This window comes from Ranitomeya imitator, chromosome 4 (genome assembly GCF_032444005.1).
Source record: "Ranitomeya imitator isolate aRanImi1 chromosome 4, aRanImi1.pri, whole genome shotgun sequence".
NCBI lineage: Eukaryota > Metazoa > Chordata > Amphibia > Anura > Dendrobatidae > Ranitomeya > Ranitomeya imitator.
Genome location: NC_091285.1, coordinates 373029194 through 373039465, shown reverse-complemented (window position 1 = coordinate 373039465; position 10272 = coordinate 373029194).

Sequence of the window (10272 nt, the reverse complement as noted above, 5' to 3'; positions counted from 1 at the left end):
AACTATACTATTTGGAAAACATTAAATATTCTATCTGTATTTAAATATATCATGCATAAGCGGAGATTTCTCTGAAGAATGTATCCATGTTAAACGTATTGCAGGCTACCACGTAGCATAGGAATGCATTCTGATGTTTCCATTCTTTTCACTATGTGTTTGTAATCATTCTATATACCAGTGATTTTGCCCTTAACTTCTCATTTTCCTTGTTATCTATTTATGGGCCATTTCCTTTATGAGCCAGTCAGTAACAGAGTATACTCCTAACAATACTGCTGCTATTACTTCTTGGACAATGGGTAAACAACGCTACTTGTTATATAGATTTATAGAACCATAATACTGTCTAAAATTTAGGAGAAGAAAAACTCAAATTGCCCTAAGGGTAACCAGTCAATGAATAGGAGAAGTGATTAACTGCACACTTAAATTGCTTAAGGTAACAATAAAAGGCAACATATTTGAAGAAAGGAAAAAAAAAAACTACAGCCAGACACAAAGGTCATATCAGGTCACTTTGAAGATATAGGATGGTAAGCTCAAAGCAAGTGTCAACCCACTAAGTTGTAGGTGTATGAAAAGGCTTTCTAATCACTAGTCCCATAATTTAAGGAAACATCTAGTAAGCAGAAGATAACCTTTTAAAGCTTTCAAATGAGATTCCTCTCATGGTTGTGTTTAACAATCAGTTGGTAAAGTCATGTGAATTCTTAGCTACTTTACTTCCACACTGGCCAATTTTGTTCAGTTGAAGATATATATTTGGTCTTAAATTTTACACTTCCAAACATTTAGGAGATATTTCCAAAATACATTTAGTAAATATTCTTAGTCTGGCCCTCAGTCTTCCATATTATAAGTTGGCTGTTTCAGAAGTTCTAACAAATACAGAATTTATAATGTAGAATCATGTAGAATAGGAATTACCGATTATATAAGTAGATATTTTCCCTAAAGTGCATGCCATGACCCAACAGGTTAATACTGCAATAGGTTGTTGATTATTTTTAGTTAAATATGATTGAAAGCATCAAACCCATATGCATTTTGTGCAAAAAAAATCTCTTTGTTGGATCTTTAGTATTCATGCTTGTGAAGTACCCTTCAATGAAGATTTTGCAAAGGCATATCCCAAAGCTTTACCTGAACTCAACACCTAACAGAAAAATACTCAAAGATCCACTGAATCCAAATTGAATTACATTGTATGTGATCTATGTATTGTGGAGAGATTATTTAAATCAGTTACTCAATGAGAGGCTCAAACAATCAGAGAAACTATGTCTGGAATCATGATGCAGGCTCTTGGCATGTAACTTGTAGAAGAGACATTGAGAGAGCTTGTTTCCAGTGTTGGAGAGCTTCAGGGGCACATGAAGTGGTTCTCATATATGAAGTAGAAAAGAGAAGGCATTACTAACTAGTGTTGGTGGTTGCGTGGCAAGCAGAGCTGAGCAGGACAATGTGAAGGATACCAGTAAGAGCTAGCAGAATTAGCCTGTGCAGCAGAAGATGTGGACGTAAGAAAGGACCAGTAGTTGAATAGATGCTGTCTACGGTCCATTTATTTTCTCCTAAAGAACAGAACCATGAGACCTTACATGACAACCACAGCTAAAGGTACCGTCACACTTAGCGACGCTGCAGCGATACCGACAACGATCCGGATCGCTGCAGCGTCGCTGTTTGGTCGCTGGAGAGCTGTCACACAGACAGCTCTCCAGCGACCAATGATGCCAGTAACCAGGGTAAACATCGGGTAACTAAGCGCAGGGCCGCGCTTAGTAACCCGATGTTTACCCTGGTTACCATCCTAAAAGTAAAAAAAACAAACACTACATACTTACCTACAGCCGTCTGTCCTCCAGCGCTGTGCTCTGCTCTCCTCCTGTACTGGCTGTGAGCACAGCGGCCGGAAAGCAGAGCGGTGACGTCACCACTCTGCTTTCCGGCTGACCGACGCTCACAGCCAGTGCAGGAGGAGAGCAGAGCACAGCGCTGGAGGACAGACGGCTGTAGGTAAGTATGTAGTGTTTGTTTTTTTTACTTTTAGGATGGTAACCAGGGTAAACATCGGGTTACTAAGCACGGCCCTGCGCTTAGTTACCCGATGTTTACCCTGGTTACCAGTGAAGACATCGCTGAATCGGTGTCACACACGCCGATTCAGCGATGTCTGCGGGGAGTCCAGCGACGAAATAAAGTTCTGGACTTTCTTCCCCGACCAGCGACAGCACAGCAGGGGCCTGATCGCTGCTGCCTGTCACACTGGACGATATCGCTAGCAAGGACGCTGCAACGTCACGGATCGCTAGCGATATCGTCTAGTGTGACGGTACCTTTAGTGTTTGCTCCTTAGTGTTAAAAGTCAAAGCAGCATACTAACTCTCCAACACATGAAGATGGAAACTCCCTTGACTTGGTCTTCTCCCGACTTTGCTCAGTGGATGACTTCACAAACTCCCCTCTCCCGCTCTCTGACCACAACCTTCTTTCATTCTCTATCAAGAACTGCCATCCCGCTCAGGTCACCCCCACTTTCCACACCTATAGAAACATACAGGCCATTAACACCCAGAAACTTATGATGAACTTGCAGTCCTCATTGGCCCCTATTTCCTCCATCTCATGTCCTGATTCTGCATTGAAGCATTACAATGAAACCCTGCAAAGTGCTCTGGATGAAGCTGCTCCTCCTATACATAAAACAACTCGGCACAGACGGCAACAACCGTGGCACACGCTGCAAACACGTTTCCTGCAGCGGTGCTCCAGATGCGCAGAACGTCTGTGGAGAAAATCTAATCTACCCGAAGATTTCATCCATTATAAGTTCATGCTAAAGACATACAATTCTGCCCTTCACCTCTCCAAACAAACCTACTTCAACACCCTCATCACCTCCCTGTCCAATAACCCTAAACGTCTCTTTGACACGTTCCAGTCCCTACTCAACCCAAGAGAGCAGGCCCCAACCACGGATCTCCGTGCTGACGATCTGGCCAATTACTTCAAAGAAAAAATTGACCACATTCGACAGGAAATCATCTCCCAATCTCTTCATACCATGCACTGTCCTCCCTCCCCCACTGCATCTAGTTCACTCTCTGACTTTGAAGCAGTTACAGAAGAAGAAGTAAGCAGGCTCCTTGCATCTTCGCGCCCGACCACTTGCACCAGTGACCCCATTCCGTCACATCTCCTCCAGTCCCTTTCCCCGGCTATCACCTCTCACCTAACAAAAATATTCAACCTTTCCCTCACTTCCGGTATTTTTCCCTCCTCATTTAAGCATGCCATCATACATCCATTACTTAAAAAACCATCCCTCGATCAAAACTGTGCCGCTAATTATAGACCTGTCTCTAATCTTCCCTTCATCTCTAAACTCCTCGAACGCCTGGTCCACTCCCGTCTTACCCGCTATCTCTCAGATAACTCTCTTCTCGACCCTCTTCAATCTGGCTTCCGCTCTTTACACTCTACTGAAACTGCCCTCATTAAAGTCTCTAATGACCTACTAACAGCTAAATCTAATGGTCACTACTCCATGCTAATTCTCTTGGATCTCTCTGCAGCATTTGACACTGTGGATCATCAGCTCCTCCTCACTATGCTCCGCTCCATCGGCCTCAAGGACACCGTTCTCTCCTGGTTCTCCTCCTATCTCTCTGACCGATCCTTCACTGTATGTTTTGCTGGTTCCTCCTCCTCTCACCTTCCCCTTACTGTTGGGGTTCCTCAAGGATCAGTCCTAGGCCCCCTACTCTTCTCGTTGTATACTGCCCCTATTGGACAAACAATCAGTAGATTTGGTTTCCAGTACCATCTCTATGCTGACGACACCCAATTATACACTTCTGCTCCCGATATCACACCGACCTTTTTAGAAAACACCAGTGATTGTCTTACCGCTGTCTCTAACATCATGTCCTCCCTCTATCTGAAACTAAACCTGTCAAAAACTGAACTCCTCGTGTTCTCTCCCTCTACTAACCTACCTTTGCCTGACATTGCCATCTCCGTGTGCGGTTCCACCATTACTCCAAAGCAACATGCCCGCTGCCTTGGGGTCATCCTTGATTCTGACCTTTCATTCACCCCCTACATCCGATCACTGGCTCGCTCTTCTTACCTGCATCTCAAAAACATTTCTAGAATTCGCCCTTTTCTTAATTTCGACTCTGCAAAAACTCTGACTGTTTCACTTATTCATTCTCGTCTGGACTATTGTAACTCTCTACTAATCGGTCTCCCTCTTGCAAAACTCTCCCCGCTCCAATCTGTCCTGAATGCTGCAGCCAGGATCATATTCCTCACCAACCGTTACACCAATGCCTCTACCCTGTGCCAGTCATTACACTGGCTACCCATCCACTCCAGAATCCAGTACAAAACTACTACCCTCATCCACAAAGCACTCCATGGCTCAGCACCACCCTACATCTCCTCCCTGGTATCAGTCTACCACCCTACCCGTGCCCTCCGCTCCGCTAATGACCTCAGGTTAGCATCCTCAATAATCAGAACCTCCCACTCCCGTCTCCAAGACTTTACACGTGCTGCGCCGATTCTTTGGAATGCACTACCTAGGTTAATACGATTAATCCCCAATCCCCACAGTTTTAAGCGTGTCCTAAAAACTCATTTCTTCAGACTGGCCTACCGCCTCAATGCATTAACCTAACGATCCCTGTGTGGCCTATTTATAATTAAAAAAAAAAAAAAAAAAAAAAAAAGGTTCCTCGCATCATGTTCTCATACACTTTATGCAGTATTAGCCCTCTGTGTCTGTACTGCTACATACTTAGGCAGGTAACTGGTTCATGCAGCTTTACATGAACACCTGAGCCTTACACTATAGCTGGTCCGAATAACTAAAGCAATTGTTACCATCCACCTCTCGTGTCTCCCCTTTTCCCCATAGTTTGTAAGCTTGCGAGCAGGGCCCTCACTCCTCCTGGTATCTGTTTTGAACTGTATTTCTGTTATGCTGTAATGTTTATTGTCTGTACAAGTCCCCTCTATAATTTGTAAAGCGCTGCGGAATATGTTGGCGCTATATAAATAAAATTATTATTATTATTATTAAGACTGAAGGAATTGGATTGACAGTATGATAAAGTCTTTTATACATTCTCTGAAGGACAAATCAAGATCATGTTAAGATAAATCAATTTGCTGCTGAAAGAACCTTTGTAGAATGCTAACAATGGAGCTAGTGCAATAGACACCTGGTGCTACATCCTTGGTATTCTGCACTGGAGGGTGGCTTTTCCATGATTCACTGAAATACTTTTCTGGCAATAGATTGAAGTCTACGATCAGCAGATTTAGGAGAAATCTATAATGGTGATCAAGTACCAAAGCCTAAAAGAGATATTTCTGCTCAAAAAACATTAATTGTTCTTCAGCAATTCACAAATAAATCTTCTTTAATGCAAGAAGGGATGTCCTTAGTAAAGCCATCAAAGATGCCGTATGCCATATGATAGACTTATAAAATGCTTGGTGAATGAATACCTTTGTTGTATATTATCATGTAATTGATTGCAATATTTTTTCCTTCTGCATGAAATAATATAACAAAAATGTTATCCCTGAAGAAAGTGCTGCACAACACAAAGAAGGTTCTCTGATGAGCTGGCATGAGTCCAACTTAAATACTAAGATTCACTCTATTAGTCTGCTATTCATTTTATAGAATGCATTTGCAATCATGGTTACACATTCTCGTATATCAAAGAAGTCGTCTCACAGATGTGTTCTGTTCCAAAACATGCATGATATCACTGTGTAAAACAGTTGTTCTAATATACCCTATTATGACGTAATACTTGCTATGGGTCAAGTCTGCAGGTTAACAAAATGTTTCAATGTCACGATGCAATAGAAAAAATGTTACTATCCACCCTGTATAACAGTCATTAGCATGACATTGAAAAATACCTGGGGATCTGACTAAAAAAATCTGTTCTATGTTGGTTTACACTCTGCTCTTCGCTCACTCAAGTTTTCTTCATTATTGTCAGTAAAGCATTATTCATAGCCTCTCAGTCTTCACCAAACGGTTCATTTTAGCAAAGTATTTGCTGACACACATTGTTTCAGATATGAATAGCTTGTTCTTGTAGCTTTTTATGTTTGCTTTACGGGTCACTATTAAGACATTTATTTTCAATTCAAAAATCAACATCGGGGCTTTGTTTACAAAAAAAAGTTGACTTGTACATTTTTCTAAATTAATCAGTTCAGGGCCAGGCCATTTACCGCCACATATTTTCAGGGGATTTTTTATGCACGCTTTTTAAAGAGCTGTACTTTTTTCTCTCATTCAGATAGTCAAATATTTTTTGTATTTTTTGTGACACATGGGGCTTCATTTCTCTTTCAAAGTCATACTCTTTTTATTTTCAATATAGGAAATGCATATGTCTTTAACATCGTTTTAATTTTTTTTATGACCAAACGGACAACTAAAATAGAACTTAAAATGTGTTCCCTTTTTGAATAAATAATTTTTATATATTGGACTTATTTTTTTTTCTACGATGCAGGGCTAATAAGAATGATTTTGATTGGCACAGGCTTTATTTATTTATGTATTTGTTTATTAGCTTCTGTTTATTTATTTACTTATTATTTTTCAGTTATTTCACAGATTGTGCCCCCAATAACATCACGATCAACATTTAAGGGCATTTCAACATTTGAATTTTTTTTTTTGCCTGATTTTTCCAACAACTGAGGATAGTATATTAGCAGAAGTTATTGTGGAAATGTAGCTATTAGCGCTTCCTATATGCACAGTACTTGTCCTGTGCTGTGTATGCAACAAACTGGAAGTCAAAGACAGTAATGAACCATCATTGTTTTTTCTGTGGGACCTGGGCTGTGTTTGACAGCCAGCTACTAGACCCCGCAGCTGCACAATGTGCATATAGTAATGCTTTAGAACATCACTGCAGAGAGGAATGTGGACCACCCCGACATTTATTGCCTTTGAGCGGTCAAGAAGCAGTTAACTTGAAATCATGCAAAATCATACAAAATATAATCACACTATTTGCTTCTACAAATATTTTTCCCCAAATATTGGCAAAAATAAGAAATGGCAATTAAAAAGTAGTGGTCAATCAAATCTTGCTTTATTTACTTATACACTGACTAGCAAAAGGACAACAATGTTTTGTTGTCTCACCATCCTCTACTTTTTGAACATGAAATGACCATCATTTTATAGACAATCATCTTGACTATCGCATACATAAATTTGATTTGCAACTATTTTGCATCTGATTAGTTATGAAGATTTGTGACATGTCACTGAATTGTTACTTTTTTGCTCCTGGTGGTGAAAAAATATTTTTTTTCCTGTATACTACAAATTACAACCTGTTCTCACATTCCCTAATAGTTCAGTGTGTTATTAGGTTGATTTCCAAGTGAAAGGTCACTGTCTCAAATCGAGAAACCGCATCATCCAACTCATTGATAATGTTCTCTTGGCCAAGAAATTTGGGAACTGCATCATCATTTTAGTGCCATGATAGTTCTAAGAACACAAAATGAAGTCTGACCAAGCTATTCAAAAGCCAAGAGGTAGACGTTCAGGCAAAATATCGGAGTCAACAAGTCGGCTCATCACAAGGTCTATGAGTTCTGGTGCGATAAACAAGGCAATGAAGGTGGCTCATGTGCCTCATAATAGTAAGATCATGGATGTCCATGCAAGTACTATGCAACACACATTACACAAGTTTGGAATAGTGGTCCGAAAAAAGGCAAAGAAGCCCCGACTTCATTAAGCTTCGGTTCGAGTTTGCAAAAAAGTATTAAATGTGGACAGTAGAAGATTGGAAGCAGGTGATTTAGAGCAATCAGATGAAAATCTATGGACTAGGCTCTGTTGAGGGCAAATGGGTCGGATACAAACAAGGGAAAAGAGGCTAACAGATTGAGAAATTGAAGGAACTGTCAAGTTCAGTAGAGGAAACCAGATCGAGTTGTTTCATAGCCAAAAGCATTGGATACTTGACCAGGATTGATGGTAGTCTCAATGCTGATATATATAGTACAGACGAAAAGTTTGGACACACCTTCTCATTTAAAGATTTTTCTGTATTTTCATGACTATGAAAACTGTACACTCCCACTAAAGGCATCAAAACTATGAATTAACACATGTGGAATTATATACTTAACAAAAAAGTGTGAAACAACTGAAATTATGTCTTATATTCTAGGTTCTTGAAAGTAGCCACTTTTTGCTTTGATGACTTCCTTTGCACACTCTTAGCATTCTCTTGATGAGCTTCAAGAGGTAGTCACCGGGAATGGTTTTCACTTCACAGGTGTGCCCTGTCAGGTTTAATAAGTGGGATTTCTTGCCTTATAAATGGTGTTGGGAGCATCAGTTGTGTTGTGCAGAAGTCTGGTGGATACACAGCTGATAGTCCTACTGAATAGACTGTTAAAATTTGTATTATGGCAAGAAAAAAGCAGCTAAGTAAAGAAAAACGAGTGGCCATCATTACTTTAAGAAATGAAGGTCAGTCAGTCCGAAAAATTGGGAAAACTTTGAAAGCGTCCGCAAGTGCAGTGGCAAAAACATCAAGTGCTACAAAGAAACTGGCTCACATGAGGACCGCACCAGGAAAGGAAAACAAAGAGTCACCTCTGCTTCTGAGGATACGTTTATCCGAGTAACCAGCCTCAGAGTTCGCAGGTTAACGGCAGCTCAGATTAGAGACCAGGTCAATGCCACACAGAGAGTTCTAGCAGCAGACACATCTTTACAACAACTGTTAAGAGGAGACTTTGTGCAGCAGGCCTTCATGGTAAAAATAGCTGCTAGGAAATCACTGCTAAGGACAGGCAACAAGCAGAAGAGATTTGTTTGGGCTAAAGAACACAAGGAATGGACATTAGTCCAGTGGAAATCTGTGCTTTGGTCTGATGAGTCCAAATTTGAGATCTTTGGTTCCAACCACCCTTTCTTTGTGCGACGCAGAAAAGGTGAACGGATGGACTCTACATGCCTGGTTCCCATCGTGAAGCATGGAGGAGGAGGTGTGATGCAGTGGGGGTGCTTTGCTGGTGACATTGTTGGGGATTTATTCAAAATTGAAGGCATACTGAACCAGCATGGCTACCAGAGCATCTTGCAGCGGCATGCTATTCCATCTGGTTTGCGGTTAGTTGGACCATCGTTTTTTTTCAACAGGACAATGATGACCTCAAACACACCTCCAGGCTGTGTAAGGGCTATTTGACCAAAAAGGAGAGTGATGGGGTGCTACGCCAGATGACCTGACCTCCACAGTCACTAGACCTGAACTCAATCGAGATGGTTTGGGGTGAGCTGGACCGCAGAGTGAAGGCAAAAGAGCTAACAAGTGCTAAGCATCTCTGGGAACTCCTTCAAGATTGTTGGAAGACCATTCCCAGTGACTACCTCTTGAAGCTCATCAAGAGAATGCCAAGAGTGTGCAAAGCAGTCATCAAAGCAAAAGGTGGCTACTTTGAAGAACCTAGAACGTAAGACATAATTTCAGTTGTTTCCCACTTTTTTGTTAAGTATATAATTTCACATGTGTTAATTCATAGTTTTGATGCCTTCAGTGTGAATGTACAATTTTCATAGTCATGAACATGCAGAAAAATCTTTAAATGAGAAGGTGTGTACAAACTTTTCGTCTGTACTGTATGTGAGTATCCTACAAGGTGAGTTGCTTTGTACACTTGAGTACCATGGGTATGAAAATGACAACATAGTATTCCTGTAGGACAATGACCAGAAGCATACGTCGAGACTAGCAAAGAAATGATTCAAAGAAAAAGAAGTAGATGTGCTGGATTGGCCCCTACAGTTCCCAGACCTCAATCCATTTGAACACTTGTGGGTACAGTTGAAGAATTAGTTGTATATTGTACATACCCAAGTGAGCCGAACAGTATGCACCAAGTTTAGGAACGTGTAGAAGAGACCTGGCAGCAGAGTTTGGTCAAAACCTGCTTGATAATCACGAGCATGTCCAGAAAGAATTAGGCATTGCTGAAAATCAAAAGTGAATTTAAAAAATACTAAAAAACGAATAAAAATTAAAATTTAGATTTTTAGGAGCAATATGCTGACATGACAAGAATCTGCATAAATAATCATATGCAAAATAGCTGCAAGTCAAATTTATGTCTAAGATAGCCAAGAAGAGTGTCTATGAAATGTTGGTAGTTAGTGATGACCGAACCCGAACAGTAAAGTTCGGG